General features: G+C 46.4%; 1 long non-coding RNA gene across 1 annotated transcript; it reads left to right on the top strand.

Annotated features, from left to right (window-relative positions):
- Positions 1-260: 260 nt before the first annotated feature.
- LOC308607088 lies at positions 261-11,521 on the top strand. Its single transcript, XR_014013947.1, has 5 exons — positions 261-416; positions 2,477-2,583; positions 3,493-3,571; positions 8,569-8,648; positions 10,794-11,521. It is a non-coding gene; the product is annotated as an uncharacterized lncRNA (long non-coding RNA).
- Positions 11,522-19,039: the final 7,518 nt, after the last annotated feature.

Here is a 19,039-nt window from a genome sequence, read left to right as displayed (position 1 = left end):
TGATCAGCTCAGCTCTCTGATCAGGTCCTCCCAGGGGGTGGGGTGAGGAGGGGAGCAGTTGGATGTCAGTGGGGATTGGCCAGGGGCTCGGGCCTTGGCAGCCTATGTGGGAAGAGTCTAGTGGACGAAGTGACTCTAGGTCCATTCTTGGTTACCTGCATCCCAGGATTCCGTCCCTGCAAGGTACTCTGTCAAGGGAAACGGAAGCAGCCTTTTGAACCATGGCTTCGGCAACTCCAGGTGAAGGCAAGAGGACCTTATGCATCTTTTCTTATTTTCAGCTGATTCTCAGAACAATTCAACAATCTTGTTTTTTTGGCCCTGGAAGCATAGACCTGAGGCAGCTTTGGGTGATGTGCAAAGGACATGGGGCTTGACTTTGGAAAACCCGAAACCTAGCAGCTGTGTGACCTCGGGTGAGTCACTTTACCTCTCTGGGGCCCCGTGACACAGAGAGGTCAAGGGAGCACGAGGCACCACAAAGGAGAAAACATGACAGTGGCCATCTCTGAGGCCCCGGATCATCCCAGGCACATGAAAATTGTGTCACCCTCTGATTCTGACTGTCTCTTGGGTCCCATAAATGTCGAATTTGATGGACTTCCTCTCAATGAGATCCAAAATGGCATTTTTGGACTTGACCCAACTTAGCAAAGTGAGGAAAAGTCAGCCACAAGGCTTGTCGCTTTCCTCTCCTGACTGCGGAAGGAATGGGACAGTGGAGGCTTCTAGGACTGGAGGGTGGTGGGCTCCCCATAGCCTGCGGGAGGCTGTGGGAAGCCTGGCCAGTTCAGGACTCACAGCCAGGGTGGAGGCCAGTGCAGTTTCACCATAGGGTCTGAGTTTTTGAGTGTGATTTTTTTGGTGATGGGATTCCAGTTATAAGAGTGAAGTTCTAACCAGCATAGGAAGCGGGAATAGAAGGCGAGAAAGAGGGGAGAATGGGAGGGAGATGACTCTAAATCGTGGGCTGGGGTGGGGAAATGGGTAAACAAATGGGAAATACATTTCCCGGGATAGAGACAAAGCTACAGGCCAGAGGAGGCAAGCGCTTTGCTCCAGCCCTGACAGCCCCTTCCCTTCCCCAGTCTGGTTCCCTCTCCGCCCGCGGCCCCCGCCCCGCCCGCCCGGCTCCACGCTGGGGAACGGGAGCGACTCTGGAGCCCGGTGGCTCATTCATCTCCTGATAAACTGTTTATCTGAGTTTTAACGAGGGCGCCTCTCTTCCAGCCCTGGAGACAGAAGCCTCCTCATGTTTAGCCTGCCCTGGTGTGGGGGGCCTGGGGGTGGGTGGAGGCAACGCTGGGGGGCCCATCTTCTGCCCTTGCGGCGTTGCCAGCACGCGCTGCCTCGGCCTCGGCCTTCAGCTCTCCTGGCTTGATGTTGCCTTTCCTGGTCTGGGGTCTGGGTCTCTCTGGGCTCGAGGTTCTCATCTGGAAAGGAAATCTTTTTATCATTTCTCTCCATTCACTCGTGTGCGGGTGCACACGCGAGCACACACACACACACACACACACACACACTCCCTCTTTAAACACATACATACGTAAATACATACATTTAAAAATCAAGGGACTTCCCTGGGGGTCCAGTGGAAGACTCCCCTTTCCAATGCAGGGGGTGCGGGTTCAATCCCTGGTCGGGGAGCTAAGATCCCAGTACCTCGTGGCCAAAAAAACCAAAACATAAAACCGAAGCAGTATTGTCACAAATTCAGTAAAGACTTAAAAAAAAAAGGTCCACATCAAAAAATCTTAAAAAAAAATAAGTAAAAATCAAACCCAACTTGGTTCTGCATTGTGGACTTTTACCATATGTGACCCAATATTTCAAAAGGAAAGTGAATGGAATGCTACTGCTACAGCATGTAGCAGGAAAGGATTCTCCAAAGTGATGGAGGGGCTGTTCTATGAAAAGGCAGCTGTCATCAGTAAGAGAAACTAAAACTCCTATTGTTCTAGGACTTGCTTCCCACTTGCCACCATTCACCCTTATGGATTCACATGGGTGCACACTTTACAGACACTGATGCATCTGCTGATGAGCATACCTCCCCTACCACAACACATACAGCAATGGGGCATACAAACAGACCCGGGTGCACTCCCATGCACACCCCCGCCTTTGCCACCCAGGCTGGAAGGGCTCCTGGAGACAGTCCCCCTTAGCCACCTACCATGAGGAATTTACACACAGCCTCCCCCCGCCCCGTCAAACACACAAGCACCCATCTCAACTTAGGCTCCCATTTCCCCCACATCCTCTCATCCTGCTGCCTGAGATAGATGTTTATTGAGATAATATGGTCTAGCCTCCCTTATCCCCTCCAAGACTCAAGATAACAAGGAGACAGGAACTCAATGGAGTGAAAAATAAAGTGAAAACCTCCCCTATTTGAGTTGGGTGGGGTGTTCGCAGGCTCTGGCTACTGAATCCACCTAATACAACAGTCTCACGTCTCTGAATTTTTTCCTAGCCCCCAACTCTGTCTCCTCACCAACCAAGTATTGGTGCCGACTTGGAATGACTCTCCATGACCACCTACTGTCATCCGTCGGTCTTATTCCTCCACCTATTCACCAGGCATGTACGCTGTTTCCGGACACTCTCAAAGACTGTTGGAGGGGGGGAAAAAAGAAAAATAAACCCAAGATTACAAGTCAGGATGTCAACTGCCACGACAAAGCACAGAAATGTTGGGGTGGGATGGAGGATCCAAAAAAACTCCTTAGGAAATGCAATGTCCAATGACAAATGGGAGGGCACAGTCTAGTGAGGAGGGGACAGTGGCTGGATGATATTTGGGGCAGTGGGGGGAGGGGAACACCATCCAAATGCTGTGACAAGTTGGCAGTGCTAAGTGCTGGGGCTTGAGGACTAAAGGCTGGAAGACGAGGGGTTTATATAGTGAGCCATCAAGGGTCTTAAGCAGTTTCAAATCCAATTTGAATTTATACTTGAGTTTAGAAATATATGAAAGAAACTTTGGAAACCATATGAATATGATGATTATAGGTCCTAAATATTTTAAGACAGCCCCTATTAAAAAACAAAAACAAAACTTTATTCTGATTGAAGTCGAGGCTGTTCAGCCCTAGAACGCTGGCTTTTAATCTCTATGCAGGGATTATTTTATGTGTAGGGGAAAATCCCTAAAAATATGCTTATAAATCATTCATTGTAATGATTACCTGTAAAGAATTGGGTAAGTTGGTGGGGTGAGGAGGGGAGAGAACCTTACTTTACGTTATTTGTATGTAAATCTGTTTAAAAAGAGAGAGAGCAGTCATAAAACATTTTTGTATTTAGGAAAAAGTCAATGAAAGATTAAAATCAGTGAATTTAGTGGCAACAACTTGCCCCAAAGTAACTATCAGGCATGAGTAAAGCTGGAAATGGCATTTAGAGTTCTACGTGTTGAAAAGAGTTTTGAAGCCAGCACCAGGCTGCCGGGCAGGGCTGACTCGTATTATTGGATGATCTTTGTTTCAGGTTTAGTTAAATGGTTCAGCGCTCATGTGCAATGGTGAGGCGAGGGAGAAACCCATTTGAGGAGCTTTTGTGCGCAGGGGTGAGTGTTTGTACGCATGCATGTAAGTATGTGATAGGCACTGTTTCATGACACTTTAATCTCCCGTCACGGGCGTCTACAGAGAAATCAGATTGCTTTCAAAATAAAGTGATATCCACGTCAAAACCCACCACTGGGCTGAAAAACAAAACAAAACTAAAATGCACCAAAGCCCAATCTCACGCTTGATCTAAACCCTACAGTCTGGAAAGTCTGGAATGAGTTTGGGGCGGGGGCTGGGTACTGGAAGTAAGTCACCTCAGTTGAGGGTTTGGAGGACAGGGTCCCCAAGTGACTAAATAAGAGGCTTTCTCTCTCAATTGCCAGTCTTAGAAACAGGGCTATAAGTTTAACATGTGCCAGGAATTTACCATCTGCCTTACAAACATTTTCTTATCTACATCTTACAAGAGCTTCTGGAGTAGGGGCAATTAAATCCCCATTTTATAGATAGGGAAATTGAGGCCCAGAGAGGTGAGGGAGCTGCCGAAGGCCATGTTCTTTGACTCCAGGATTATCTAAGGAGGTAGGGAGAGGATTCTTAGCTCAGAGCTGCAGGCGCAATGGGGCCTTCCTAAGGCATCCATCTGTGTTGGTCCGTTACTGGTCCCTTGGTCCGATCCACATCTGGCTTACTTCAGAGGTCGTCGATACCAGCAGGCTAGGGAGATTTACTCTGGCCAGTGACTTTTGACAACCTGGTCAAGTTGGAGCGAGGGCTCATTTCATCCTCCCCTCCCCCACCCCCCCCACAGTCCCACCCTCCATAATGGAGCATGACTGTAGTAAAACAAGGCTTTTGATCAAGCTTCCTCACATCACTTTCAAGACAAACAATGTCTCTGAAGCCCCCAACTGCTTTTATTTTTCTTATATCTAAGGTTTCACCTTAGGGTCTTTACCCAGCTTCATTGAAAAATGACCTCAATTAAGAAAAGAAAATGATGGCATTTCATTATTGTAATTCACAAAATATACCTATAGAATTGAAAGAGAGGCTTCAAAGTTATAAAAACAACCTTCGTAATTTTCTAAAAGGGGTTCCTACCTTCCCTCTAACCCATCAGGTGTCTCCCACATACCTCAATGATTTTCCAAACTTTTCTTCGGCATAATTAAGATCGTAAGCAAACATATTAATTAAAATACAAATAAAAGTAAATAAGACAGTGGCTAGTCTTTCACCAGCGTGGTTGGCGGATATACTCGTGTTTCAACACAAGACTTTTCAAAGGTACCATTCACTATGTATAGGATTTTTAGAAAAAACTTAGTTTTATAAATTAGTTATAAACATATAAATTAAAAAAGTTTTTTCCCATCCATGGTAGAGAGGTGGATAAGTTTAGAGCCGAGTCCAATGTTTGGGCCTCTGGGTCTCCTCCCTACAAAATGATTCCAGTACACTACAGTTTCAGACAAGCATTTCTTTCCTCACACAAAGGCTTAACCATGTTAACTAGTTAACGTAAAGCTTGATTAAACTCGCAAAGATAATCCCTAAAATGCTGGGAGAAGGGCCCTTGAAGTGCCTGGAGGTGGCAGGGAGGGGGCGGGCTGGTAATGAGGCAAGGTTGCGGTTCAAACCTCATTTTCACTTTGCTGTGTTTCAAAAGTGAATTACTGCAGCAGTTCGGCAAAATACATTGAGACAAATGCAAAGCTGCCTTCCTCACATCCTGGAGGATTTGAGTCACCACAGATGAGCCTTTAAATGTAATAAGAGGCATCGTAATTATCATGCCACGGGGGTAAGAAAATCCTGGCAGATCACATTTTATAGAACTCTGCTTTTCTTTCAAGCCCCCAGCCCAGAAAGAGAGGCAGCTACATTCGAGACTAAATGTTTATGGCTTAGGCTGCCTCAACAGCACGAACGTTTACTTCTGAGGTAGTCCTATTGTTCCATGTGTGATTTCAATATGCTTCTTCTAAATATTTTGACAGCTAGGCAAGCTTTGGGGCACTTGTCCTCTTCTAGGGACCACAGGGCCGTGACGACGGATTGTGGGGTGGGGGGTTGGTGAGGTCTCTGACTTGTCCCTGATAGCAACTCTTCTTCATCTCACAGCTATTAGGGTCCTAGGCGAGGCCCTCATCTCTCACCAAAGCTCCCCTAAGTTCCCACAGAGAAGGAGGGCTTGCAGATAGCACTGGCCCACCCAAGGCAAGAAGTTTTCTACGGAAGTGCACCCAAGTGCCCCTCTCATTTCTCCCAAAGTCTTGGCATTCTTGAAGGAGAAACAGGCTAAAATAACTCGTATATAGAAATGGAATTATTTACAATCGTTCAACAACCTCTAAGGATTCTCTTGGTGACTCTCAAGATAACGTTACGACACCGGATGCCTTTTCCATTCTGACCCTGATCTACCTTCTGTTTAGAGGACTCCTTGGAGGTCTCTACACATAGCCTGCTCTGCCTACTATCTCCCTCATTTGCAAAATCATTTTTAAGATTCTGCTTAAGCGTTGCCTCCTCCATTCTCGGTTCTTTCTGTGCAGAATGAGGTCCCTCCTCTCAGCTCCTATGCCATCTGGACCTTCTTCTAGGTTATGGATTACCAGATGGCATTCTAGGCAGTTGTCTGTCTTGACCACTAGTCTGCAAGCTCTTTATGGGAGTTTATCTCTCTAATCCTGGTGCCTAGCGTTGTGTTTGATGTACAGTAGATGCCTAGTGAGTCAATGACTCCCTGAGCTGCTTAATTTCTTTTGGGGACAACAATGGATCCTGGTAGTGGTTGGAGGGAAACCATGGTGGGGAAAACTATGTCCATGTCTTTTTTTTTTTTTTTTTTTTTTTGCGGTACGCGGGCCTCTCACTGTTGTGGCCTCTCCCATCGCGGAGCACAGGCTCCGGACGCGCAGGCTCGGCGGCCATGGCTCACGGGCCCAGCCGCTCTGCGGCACGTGGGATCTTCCCGGACCGGGGCACGAACCCATGTCCCCTGCATCGGCAGGCGGACTCCCAACCACTGCGCCACCAGGGAAGCTCTCTTTTTTTTTTTTAATGTAGTTTGTATTTATTTTACTTTTATTTTTTATTATTTTAAAAAATTGTATTTTTGGCTGCTTTGGGTCTTCGTTGCTGTGCGTGGGCTTTCTCTAGTTGCAGCGAGCGGGGGCTACTCTTCATTGCAGTGGGTGGGCTTCTCATTGCGGTGGTGTCTCTTGTTGTGGAGCATGGGCTCTAGAGCGCGCGGGCTTCAGTAGCTGTGGCGCACGGGCTTAGTTGCTCCGCGGCATGTGGGATCTTCCTGGACCAGGGATCAAACCCGTGTCCCCTGCATTGGTAGGTGGATTCCTAACCACTGCACCACCAGGGAAGTCCCTCATGTCTTAATTAATGCAACAAATCCAGACAGCAATGGCTTGTGTTTGATTTTATTTATTTATTTATTTATTTATTCAGCTGCACTGCTCAGCTTGCAGGATCTTAGTTCCCCGATCAGGGATTGACCCCTGGCTTGGCAGTGAAAGCACCGAGTCCTAACCACTGGGCCACCAGGGAATTCCCTGTTTGATCTTTTCTTATAAACTAGGTCCCTCATAGGTATCTGGAAAATAAAAAGACCAAGTGGACCCAAATAGCTGCTTTATTATTTAACTGGTATACACCAATGACTCGCCCATGCTGAACTGGAGACAGCCTGATTGTTGTACCAACACCTTCAGCAGCCTGAATCCTCACAAATTAGCAGCTCAGTATCTTGAGGTCTGCTGTCTTTGGCAGCAGAAGCGAGTCAGGGCAGGGGAGGGGGTGAGGAGAGGTTGGCTCTATCCCAGGAAGCTGCAGCTTGGGCTGGGGGTCGGGAGTAGTTGAGTGATGTGATCCCAGCTCATTCTGGGGAGGCACAGCTGCTGTGACATGTCAGGCTCAACTCAGTCCATGCCCTTGGGAAGGAAGATGGTGGAGTCCCCCACCCCCACCCCTGAGACCCCAGAACCCAGTCCTTCTGGGAACTATTCTCTCCCTTCTGCCTCTACTGCTCCAAGTCCCTGCTGTCTTCTTAGAGAGGTGGGTTCAGAGGCGTTCCAAAAGGTTCGAAGATCACGAATCTCTCTGAAGACTAGGCTCCCCTTGGTGTCTGATTCTTCTTTGTGTAGCCAAAGAGCTTTGCACACCATCTGGCTCAGTTAGCACTCGCTGGGGGTGGCTGGATCAATGGCTAGGTTCACTGTCAACACTGACGAGGTGCAATTCCCTAAACATCCTTTAGGTCCTCGAAGCTGTCATTCCATAGCCACAACTGTCCAGATAACCAGGTCAAAGGCGCCCCTCTGGGTATACTTTTCCCAGCCTGAATGACACAGCCCAGTGCAAAAGTTTCTCAGGGGCAGCTCGGCATCACTCGGGTTCTGTCCACCTGGCACACAGGGCAACGCTTTGAAGAAGAAATGGATTAAGGTATTGGATTACAGTTTCTGTAGCCAGGCTCAGGGCCTGAGCTGAATGTCCTCCCCCAAGTAGGGTGACTTGGCAGAACGGTTCAGGCTTCCCTCCCTCCTTGCTCACTTTCCTCCAGTCTCCATTGCTCTCTGGGTGAGGGGAAGAGGGGGAGGAGGGGGACCCTCACTCCCACACCTTAAATCCACGTTTCTGTAAAGGGTGAACCTTATACTTCTGCACACGGTCTGTCCTACCCTGTGGCAGCATGAAGATGTGGGCAAGAGCAGTCAGTGGGCCCTCTGCGTGAGTAACAGCAGGGCAGAGGCACAGCTCCACAAGAAAATGGATGTTAACCTCTTTCTTCTCTTCTGCTTTCTTACCAGTTTCTGAGTTCTTGCTGTGTGCCTGGTACGGTGCATTATATTTGTTATATCATTTAGTCCTCAAAACATCTCAGTTTATAAGCGAGGACACTAAAACTCAGGGAAGTCAAGTGACTTGACCAAGGTCACCCAAGTAGAAAGTGGCATAGCTGTGGTTGAACTCTGCCCAACCTCAAAGCATGTGGTCTCTTCTTGATGGCCCTTTTTTTTGTTTCATCTAGGATTCTGATTCTGGTGTTCCTTATACAACTAGTAAATATGGAAAGTGGTGGTGAAGAGAGACACAAAAATGGAATTCAAGGTGACTTACAAAATAGTAGTATAAATTATTAATGGATGCAAATATATGTGGTAAATCTTATAATGAATGGGAATTATACACACCAACTTGGAGACAGTGGTTATCTTTGGGGAGAGAGAGAAGGAGGGTGACGCACTTGGTGGGTATTTGTGTGTATTTATATTTCTTTAGAAAGAGAAAGAGAGCTATCAAAGCAAACACAAAACAGACACAAATCTCTGGCGTCCCAAACCACAATGAGATATCACTTCATACCCATTAGGATGGCTATTATATGTATATACGCATAATGAAAAGAAGTGTTGACATGGATGTGGAGAAACTGGAACCCTTGTGAACTGCTCGTGGGAACGTAAAATGACGCAGCTGCTATAGAAACCAGTATTGCAGTTCCTTAAAAAATTAAAAATAGGGCCTCCCTGGTGGCGCAGTGGTTGAGAGTCCGCCTGCCGATGCAGGGGATACGGGTTCGTGCCCCGGTCTGGGAGGATCCCATATGCCGCGGAGCGGCTGGGCCCGTGAGCCATGGCCGCTGGGCCTGCGCATCCGGAGCCTGTGCTCCGCAACGGGAGAGGCCACAACAGTGAGAGGCCCGCATACCGCAAAAAAAAAAAAAAAAAAAAAAATTAAAAATAGAATTACCATAAGATCCAGCAATTTCTTCTCTGAGTATATATCCCAAAGAACTGAAAGCAGGGACTGCAACCCATATACACCCATGTTCATAGCAGCATTATTCACAATAACCTAAAGGTGGAAATAATCCAAGTGTTCATCAACAGATGAATGGAAAAGCAAAACGTGGTGTATACGTACAATGGAATATTATTCACCCTTTAAAAGGAAGGAAATTCTGACATATGCTACAACATGGATGAACCTTAGGACATTATGCTAAATGAAATGTCAGTCACAGAAGGACAAACACTGTGTGATTCCACTTATATGAGGTGCCTAGAGTAATCAAATTCATAGAGACAGAAAGTAGAATGGTGGTTGCCAAAGGGGAGGGGGAGGGGGGGGAGTTAAAGTTTAATGTGTACAGAGTTTCAGTTTGGGAAGAGGAAAAATGTTCTGGAGGTGGATGACGGTGATGGTGGCACACAATGGAAATGTACTTATGCTATTTAATGCCATTTACAAATGGCTCAAATGGTGAATTTTACATTATGTGCATTTTGTCACACACACACAGACACACACACACACACACATCCTTGGTGCCCAGCAAGGAGGGAGGAGGAGAACAGCTTCACAGTTCCCTGTCCCATGCCACCCTTCTTTGGCTTGGTCCCCATCAGGGGACACTGGACACAGGGTGAAGGGAAGAGCCCCCTCCCCTGGGCACTCCCAGCAGGCAGCCTTCCTGACTCAGGTAGGCCAGCAACTCTGGACACTCAGGCTCAGAGGAAGTTCATCTGAAAATAAAAGCAGTCCTTCAGGGGTCCCTATGGATTGAAAGACTGCCTTCCTGGTTGTCTCTGAGGCTGAAGCGTGACTGCTGCTAGCCCCCTGGGTATAGTAACAGCCCTGTCAGCCAAGGCAAATCTGCCCGACCTCAGAATCCCAAATTAGCACCTGGCCCTTAGATAGGGCAACTTTGGTTTAAAGTTTAAGTGAAACCTTGACAGTTCTGCTGCCTTGAGGGGAGGCCGGGGGCTGCTCTCATAGGATGTTCTTTCTTCGGAGGAATGCGGTGGTGTGTACAGTGTGGTGTCTGCACTCAATTCCTGCAACTGCAATTAGGGCCTTTCAATGGAGGTGTCGGCCACATTCAAAGTCTGAACCGTCTCAGCCATGAAATTCATAATGGGATAAAAGTTCCATTCCGGGACTGACAACTTCAAGTGGAATTTGGTGTAATCTTTTATTTATTTACGGGGCCGTGGGAGTGGGGGAGGGGGCTATGAAAAATCCCACCTGCCCCCACTCCCTTCCTCCCCAAAGCTTCCAAGGATAAAAATGAGGGTCGGGATTACATTTGGAGGGGAGCAAGGCTATGTTTAAATAGGCTTTGGAAAGTGTGGCTCCACGTCTGAGGCAGTCCGGAGCGACAGCTTCGTCCAGCCCAGTCTGGGACATTCCAAAGGATCATACTGAGACCTTGTGCTAATTGGTTCCAATTTATCAGTTCCAGTGTCTCAGTGGACCAGGGCCGGGTCTCGATGCTCGATGATCTGCGGAGACAGCGACGCCCTGGATCGACTGCAGGAGCCAACGGAGCCTTCCATACTTTGCCTGCTTTTCACCGATGGCGATGGCTGTTTAATTCATTCTCGAACACCTTCTTTTTAACCTAAGCTTCCCCAAGCCATATGCCATTAGCTGCCTCTTGGTAGACCTTTGAGTAACTTCGGTTCCTCTTCCCTACACAAAAGCAGAGGCTTTTTGCGGTATTAAGGGAGCCGCAGAGCCCGGGGTGGGGGCGGGGGGAGGATTTAGTTGTAATTACAGCCGCGTTCTCGCTTGGTCCCATCCCACCTTTCTGCCCATTCACAGGCTCCGGCCAGGGCTGGCGCCAAGATCTCCAAGTTGCCCTGTGTTTATGTCATTGAGACGAGGACAATATTTCAGTGTGGAGCCAAGCCACAGGGATCCACTCTATAAAACCCTCACTAAAAATAGACGCTCCAACCCCTGCCCAGCCCCCTCCCCGCCTCCGCGACTCCCCAACGCCTGCCCCTAGCGCGGCAGCACCCAGCTCCATACACTGGGAGACAGGCGTGCCAAATCGGCCGGATCGCGCAGCTCGGGGGGGCCGTGAGCTCCTTTCTTCCCGAGGAGTTTTAATGCAGAATAAAAGGCGTCAATTAGCAGCCTTTAGAGCTGACAGGGCAATTAAAGCTAAATGGCAAGACAGAGGGAGAGCTGGAAGAAGAAGGAAGAGAGAGAGGGGGAGGGAGAGAGGAGAGAGATTGCCAATGTATTTTTGGTGGCAGCTGCAGTTTTGAGAAGGGTGAGCCTCTCAAACTACAACTGGCTGTTTGGAGATATCTTCACTTCTGAAGGGATATTTTCAGCGAACACTGATACTCCCCGTTTATTGCACTTTTCATGTTAGAACTGAGCCACTTGGGAAAATGAAAACAAACACAAAGTGAAAGGATCTTGTCTTTACAAACTCTCCCAACCAGCCTGGGTCCCAAGAAACACGTTCCTTTGCAGGCTGAATTAGATGCAGCATGAAACTGTGAGGGTAGACGGATGGGTGGGTGGAGCCACTGCACCAGTTAGCAGCTAATTTGCGCTTTGGGGATCCCAGAATTTAGAGTTGGTGACTCTGTCATAATGCCTTTGCACACTTTCCGTCATCAGCCCAGTCCCCCAAGGTTATAAAACTATTGGAAAATAGTCTTCTTTTGGTCTACTCGGGAGTGACCTTCCCGAAGGAACAGTCAGGCTTTGGTTTGGGGCTTGGGAGCTCTGAGACTGTCTTATGCAGATAGGGGTTGGTAACAACGGTGGTATTGATCTTGATTCACTGTTGCAACACACCAGTTCCAGGGAATGGGTTCGAGGGGGTGCTGTGCACCAGGGTGGGCACAAGAGAGAAATACACCATAATCAGAGGAACAGTCAGCCTGGGGAAGCTAGAGCTCCATCAATCCTTCACAGGCATCCTACCCTCCCCTGGCCCCCAACCCACGGAGGAAACAGTAACCGCGGTTCCTGAGAGGATGCTCCCAAAGTCACCTTTGCTTTGCTGGACCTCACATCTCCCATCCTGTAACTACAATCCTTTTCACTTCATCCTCACTCACTCATTAAGAACTACCATTTCTACAACCTCTACCCTGCTCCTGGCATTGTGTTAAGGACTTGCCAGGCACTGAGTGCGAGGTAGGTGCTATTATTTTACCTGTTTTATGTAAGAAGAGACTGAGGCTGAGAGAGATTCAGTAACTCATTCAAGGTCATCCTTCTGGTAAGTGGGGAAGCCGGGGTTGGAACCAGATCTTAGTCTAAAGACTGTGCTCTTGACCCTTATAATGTACTCGCCTTGCACAGGGCCCCCATGAATCTCCAGGAAAACTTAACTTGGGATCGGTGTTCATTTGGTTGGGGCTGAGCTTCGAAACCCCTGGAAAGGGGGACTTGCTGTCTTAGGACACTGGTGATACTGCAAGGACACAGTTCCACATGCTTAGGATCAGCAGTTTTGAGCTGAAGGGACATAAGAGTGACATTTAGTTGTTCGTGTCTGGAGCTAGTGTCCAGAGCTCCCGGATTTCTGAGAATCTATTCTCAGGAGCATAATGAGATTATGTATTTTGAGACAATATCTAGCTCAAGCCTTGCCATTTTGACAGCTCAGGAAGATGAGAGGCCAGAGAAGGTCACACAGTGAGTTATGGTGGGTGAAGTCAGAACCAGGATTACAACCCTGCCCAGGACTATGTCTGCTAACAAGCAACATTTTCAAACACTGAATTTATAGGTCCACTTGCACTGCTTGATTGAAGCCCCTTAGGGGCTTTAATAGATATTTGATGAGTAAATGTGTAAAAGCAATTTAGGAGTGGTTACAGGTAGGCAAACACTTGATATACTAATTACAGACTAGTCTTAGCTGCACTCACAAGTATTGGTATTTGGTCACAGTTTGGCCTCCTAATCTCAATTGCTTAAATCAAGTGAAGTTGCCTTTCTGTGTATATCCTGAGTTCTTCTCTGTTCATTCCACATTCAGTAATTTTTTAATAGAATGCCTAATATGAGCCAGGCACTGTCCTGGACTGTCAACAAAACAGACTAATTCCCCACCCTGCTCCCTGCTAATCTGCTTTGTAAGGCATTGCTATGCTGTATTGCTATGTAATTGGGATTTGCTCTGGTGAGGTTTGGATGGTGAGAGGCCATCCATTTTGTTTGTTTTTTCTTATTTTCTTCTATTAGGCCTAAATGAATGGTTTTTACCTTTACATTTTTAAAATTAAAAATTACAAAATAATGCCTTGTGAACAATAAAATAATGAGAAGTATAAAAAGTAAAATCATGGAAGTGTCCTGCATCCCTCCCTAGAGGGGCCAGTGTTAATAGTTTGATGGTATATATTCTCCCCCTGTGGTATGTATGTATAATAGTTGTACAGTATATTATATAAACTCATACATACAAGTGGAGGGTACACAGCTGGGGCAATTCAGTCAGCGGGGCAGGATAATCATAATTTTTTTTTTTTTTTTTTTTTTGTGGTACGCGGGCCTCTCACTGTTGCGGCCTCTCCCGTTGCGGAGCACAGGCTCCGGACGCACAGGCTCAGCGGCCATGGCTCACAGGCCCAGCCGCTCCGCGGCACGTGGGATCCTCCCGGACCGGGGCACGAACCTGCGTCCCCTGCATCGGCAGGCGGACTCTCAACCAGTGCGCCACCAGGGAAGCCCTAATCATACTTTTAATTTTGTAATCTGCACCGTTGGTATCTTTCATAGGCCTCTTAGGATATCATTAAGAGCAGAAACTTCAAAATCAAATTTTAATGATGTTCAGAAAAGAGCAGTCCAGGGCAGCACCTCGCAGCTCTCTCCTTGCCTCCCCCTCCCTGAAATCATAGGCCCAGGACAGCCTGGGCGTCTATCTGAAGCCCAAGGGGTGGGCCTCGATCTGAGTTTTTTTCCCCGCTTTTGTTTGTTTTCGAAACAGAAGTGTTTGATCCTATTATTCATGTTATTTTCAACTTGCTTTATTTATTTAACAACATGAATATACATCCATGACACTACAAGCAGAGTAGCTCATTATTTTTAATGGCTGCATGCTCTTCCACAGCATGGACATACCATGATTAAAAAAAAGGTTGTACTAACGGGGAGGATTTTGGTTTTCTTCAGTTTTTGGTTTTTATAGGCAAAGTCACAGTGGAACAGCTTTGATGCATGCCCTCTGCTCACTCACGTGAAAACTTCTTTCGGATAGGTTCCTGGAGGTGAATTGTTGGCTTTGAGGGTATGTACGTTTATGATTTTGATACTGCCAATTTTCCTTAAAAAATGTTTCAATTCGTACGCCAACCAGAAGAGAGCCTTTGAACCACCCGTATTACAGTGGACATTTTTTGTTCTTTATGAAGCTAAGTGTAAGAGCTGACCAGTGACAGACCTACCAGTGAGGGAGGAAGGCAAACCCCGACTGTCCTAAGAATTCAGCTCTTGTTAAGTCTCCCTTAAACAACCATGCCCAGCCAAAATGGAGCTGAGATGATGATGTTATACCTGGTGATGTAGGAGATCACCCTTAAGGAGATGCTTCAAAAATGATACATCAGAAAAAGGCCTTCGACAAGGAGCTTGCTTCAGGAGAAAGAGCACTAGACTGAGAAGGAGGGATTCGAAGATTGGCTCCCACCTGGTCTTTGCCACTTACTACCTGTATCACCTGGGGCAGGTCACTATCTAGAGTTCCAAGAACTCCAGTTCCCCAACGTGCCAAGTGGGAGCACATGATATACTCTTCAAACTTCATGGGATTGCTGTGAATTTAACATGCTCCGGTGGAGTATGAGAAAGTGTTTTGTAAAAGGTGTGTCATTTTGATAACTGCAGATTCAATGGTTCTCTGATGGGGAAGACAACTGCTTCAGTCCAGATATGAGAGTGGCTTGGATAAAGATATTAAATGCCAACAGACTGAAGCCCTGGTATGTGAGTGCTCTGGATTCTTCTAGATCTTGGGTTGAGTTTTTAAACCGTGTTTCTTGGGGCTTCAGAGGAAATTTTGAGGAATGTGCTGAGTAATGAGTTGTTTCTGGGGATGCTTTGTGATACAGCTGAGGAGAGGTTAACAGAATGGTGTGTAACTGCCAAGACCGTTAGGTTGATTTTTATGTTTGCTGGACTTAGCACACAGTAGGAGCTTAAAACATCTGGAGCATGAATAGTACTCACACTTATAACCCCAGTATGAGTTTCATCTTTGACCTTGAGTTGGAGACCACATGCTGGCCCCTTTCATTTTGCTCTCTGATTTAATGGATTGATGCATGCCATTGCCTACCACTGTACCTGACTTATGGGAGATGCACAGTCAATGGCGCCCATTTTGCTTCCTCTGCGCTTTATGTCTGAACCCTCCCTTCAGGGCACAGTTCACATTGATTACCCATTTCCTCCCCCACTTTTTTGTGTTTTTTTGGCATAATAATTATGTATCATTGCAGCCAGACATAATTGTGTTCCAGTCCCAACTTTGCCATGAACTTCGTTATATGGTATTAGACAAAGTGCTTAACGTACCTCAGTCTGTTTCCTCATCTGTAGAAAAAAGAGAATACTAGCACACGAAAAGATGCTCAACATGACTAATTATTAGAGAAATGCAGATCAAAACTACAATGAGGTATCACCTCACACCAGTCAGAATGGCCATCATCAAAAAGTCTCCAAATAACAAATGCTGGAGATGGTATGAAGGAAAGGGAACCCTCCTACACTGTTGGTGGGAATGTAAATTGGTGTAGACACTATGGAAAACAGTATGGAGTTTCCTTAAAAAACTAAAAATAGAGCTACCATATGATACAGCAATCCCACTCCTGGGCATATAAACAGAGAAAACCATAATTCGAAAAGATACATGGACCCCAATGTTCATTGCAGCACTATTTACAATAGCCAGGAGGACATGGAAGCAACCTAAGGTCCATCAACAGATGAATGGATAAAGAAGATGTGATACATATTTACAATGGAATATTACTCAGCCATTAAAAAGAATAAAATAATGCCATTTGCAGCAACACAGATGGACCCAGAGAGTGTCATACTGAGTGAAGTAAGTCAGACAAGGACAAATATTGTACGATACTGCTTATATGTGGAATCTAAAAAAAATGGTACAGATGAACTTATTTACAAAACAGAAATAGAGTCACAGATGTAGAAAACAAACTTATGGTTACCAAGGGGGAAGGGGGGGACATAAATTGGGAGATTGGGATTGACATACACACACTGCTATATATATATCTATAGATAACTAATAAGGACCCACTGTATAGCACAGGGAACTCTACTCAGTACTCTATAATAACCTATATGGGAAAAGAATCTAAAAAAGAGGGGGTATATGTATATCTATAACTGATTCTCTTTGTTGTACAGCAGAAACTAACACAACATTGTAAATCAACTATACTCCAATAAAAATTAAAAAAAAAAAGAAAAGAAAGGATAGTAACTGTCTCAGAACTCTTGTGAGGTTTAGATGGTGCAGGGTGCTATTCCAGTGTTTATGACCCAACATGGTGAGGCGTTTTAGATCCATTACCCTGCACATCATTTTAGTTGAATGTTAATGACAACAACAACAAACATTTTGGTGTGTTCCAGCTTACAAATGCCTCTTACCATTTACTTTACGTCCATTCTTATAAGATGTCATGAGACTGTGTCTCAGAGAGGTGAGGTAGTGTCCCCGAAGTCCCACAGCTAGAAGTGGTGGAGCTCCGTTTCTGCACCAGGCAGAATCCCGAAGACTAATTCCATCATGCTTTCCTGATCTGACTCCTATTCCAGCTTCAGAGGCCCGTGGGCACCTGTCAAGTTTGGAAGCAAATAAAACCCATCACCTGGGTTGGTGTGAGAAGACCTAGCCTCTTCACCTAGGCCCTAATCCTACTGAGTTCTACCTGGATTCTTTCCTTGGAGCCTTAGGAAGACCAGGGAGCTAGAAGGGTATGGGGCCCTTAAGTTAACAAGTCTCAAAAGAGTGAAGGCCAATCCCCGAGTGAGCCTCTTTTTGAAGCCTGTGGTGGGAGATGACCTCACGGGGGAGCAGGTCCCTGGGGAAGAATTAGGTTAAAGACAGCCAGACTAAGAATGACCTCTGGATGCTGGCCTCTCCTTTCTGGCCTCCATCCATCACTGCTCCTCTCTCCCCATGTCGCCAGTCTCCTGGGGGATGGCTATCTATCTCCTCCTTTCTTTTTCCTTTAGCATCAGGGAAGATGACTCAAACACTGCTTTAGGGCACCAAAGGCATCCACAAATTGGTCCCAATCCCAGCTAATGAGGAAGGCAAGGGAGGAGACAGGCAGACTGTCCTGTGGCTTGGGCCACAAGAGGAGAGGAGAAGGAGGCCGCCAGCTAGGGCCCTCTGACCCCACACAGCTCTAAGGCCCAAGGCCTCCTGCCCTGGGCCTGTGGGTCAGGCTTTTCTAAAATTTCTTCTGTTCCAAGGTGGTGAATAAACCGGTCTCTCTCCAGCTTCCCTCCCTCCTTCTCACACATGCACTTTCTTAGATCAGATCAGACAGAATAGAGGATAGGTTAAGAGCACATCTTTCTGAGTCCAAAAGATCTTAGTTTCCATTCCAGCTTGTCCACATAGAGCTGTGGGCCCCAGGATAAACTGCTTGACCTCTCTAAGCTTCAGTTTTCTCATCTGTGAAATGGACACAGTAACACTCATTTTGGAGAGTTGTGAAGAGGAGGTGAGTTCAGACATGTGAATTGCCTGTAACCCAATCCTTCAGGAAGTGGTGTCTTTGATTAGTTTTAAAACCTCCTTCCCCTGACACCACCCCTGCCCCCCCAACACACACAGATTAGAGCAGGCAGCTACAGCACGGACACAAACCCAAGACCCATTTCTCAAATCATTCCCTTTCTTTTTAAAATTGATCCCTATATGGCTACTTGTAGCACAGGGACCCTGCCCTTTGAGGCTGAATTTCGACATTAGCATCACTGATTAAATGTCCATTGACAGCTGAATGGATAAAGAAGATGTGAGATATATATATATATATATATATATATATATATATATATATATATATATATTACTCAGCCATAGAAAAGAATGAAATAAGGGCTTCCCTGGTGGCACAGTGGTTAAGAATCTGTCTGCCAATTCAGGGGACACGGATTCAAGCCCCGGTCCGGGAAGATCCCACATGCCGGGGAGCAACTAAGCTCGTGTGCCACAACTACTGAGCCTGCATCTAGAGCCTGCGAGCCACAACCAGTGAGCCTGCGTGCCACAACTACTGAAACCTACATACCTAGAGCCTGTGCTCTGCAACAAGAGAAGCCACTGCAATGAGAAGCCTGCGCACCGCAACGAAGAGTAGCCCCTGCTAGCCACAACTAGAGGAAGCTGGCGCACATCAACAAAGACCCAAAGCAGCCAAAAAAATAAATAAAAATAAAAAAATTTATTAAAAAAAGAATGAAATAATATCATTTGCAGCAACATGGATGGACCTAGAGATTATCATACTAAGTGAAGTAAGCCAAAGACAAGTGTCATATGATATCAATTATATGTGGAATCTAAAAAAAAAAAGATACAAGTGAACGTATTTACAAAATCAGAAATAGATCCACAGACATTGCGAACAAAATTTATGGTTACCAAAGGGGAAAAGGGATGAGGGATAAATAAGGAG

This window comes from Mesoplodon bidens, assembly GCF_964165515.1.
Source record: "Mesoplodon bidens genome assembly, chromosome: 19".
Classification (NCBI taxonomy): domain Eukaryota; kingdom Metazoa; phylum Chordata; class Mammalia; order Artiodactyla; family Ziphiidae; genus Mesoplodon; species Mesoplodon bidens.
This window is presented reverse-complemented; position numbering and strand designations above follow the sequence as displayed.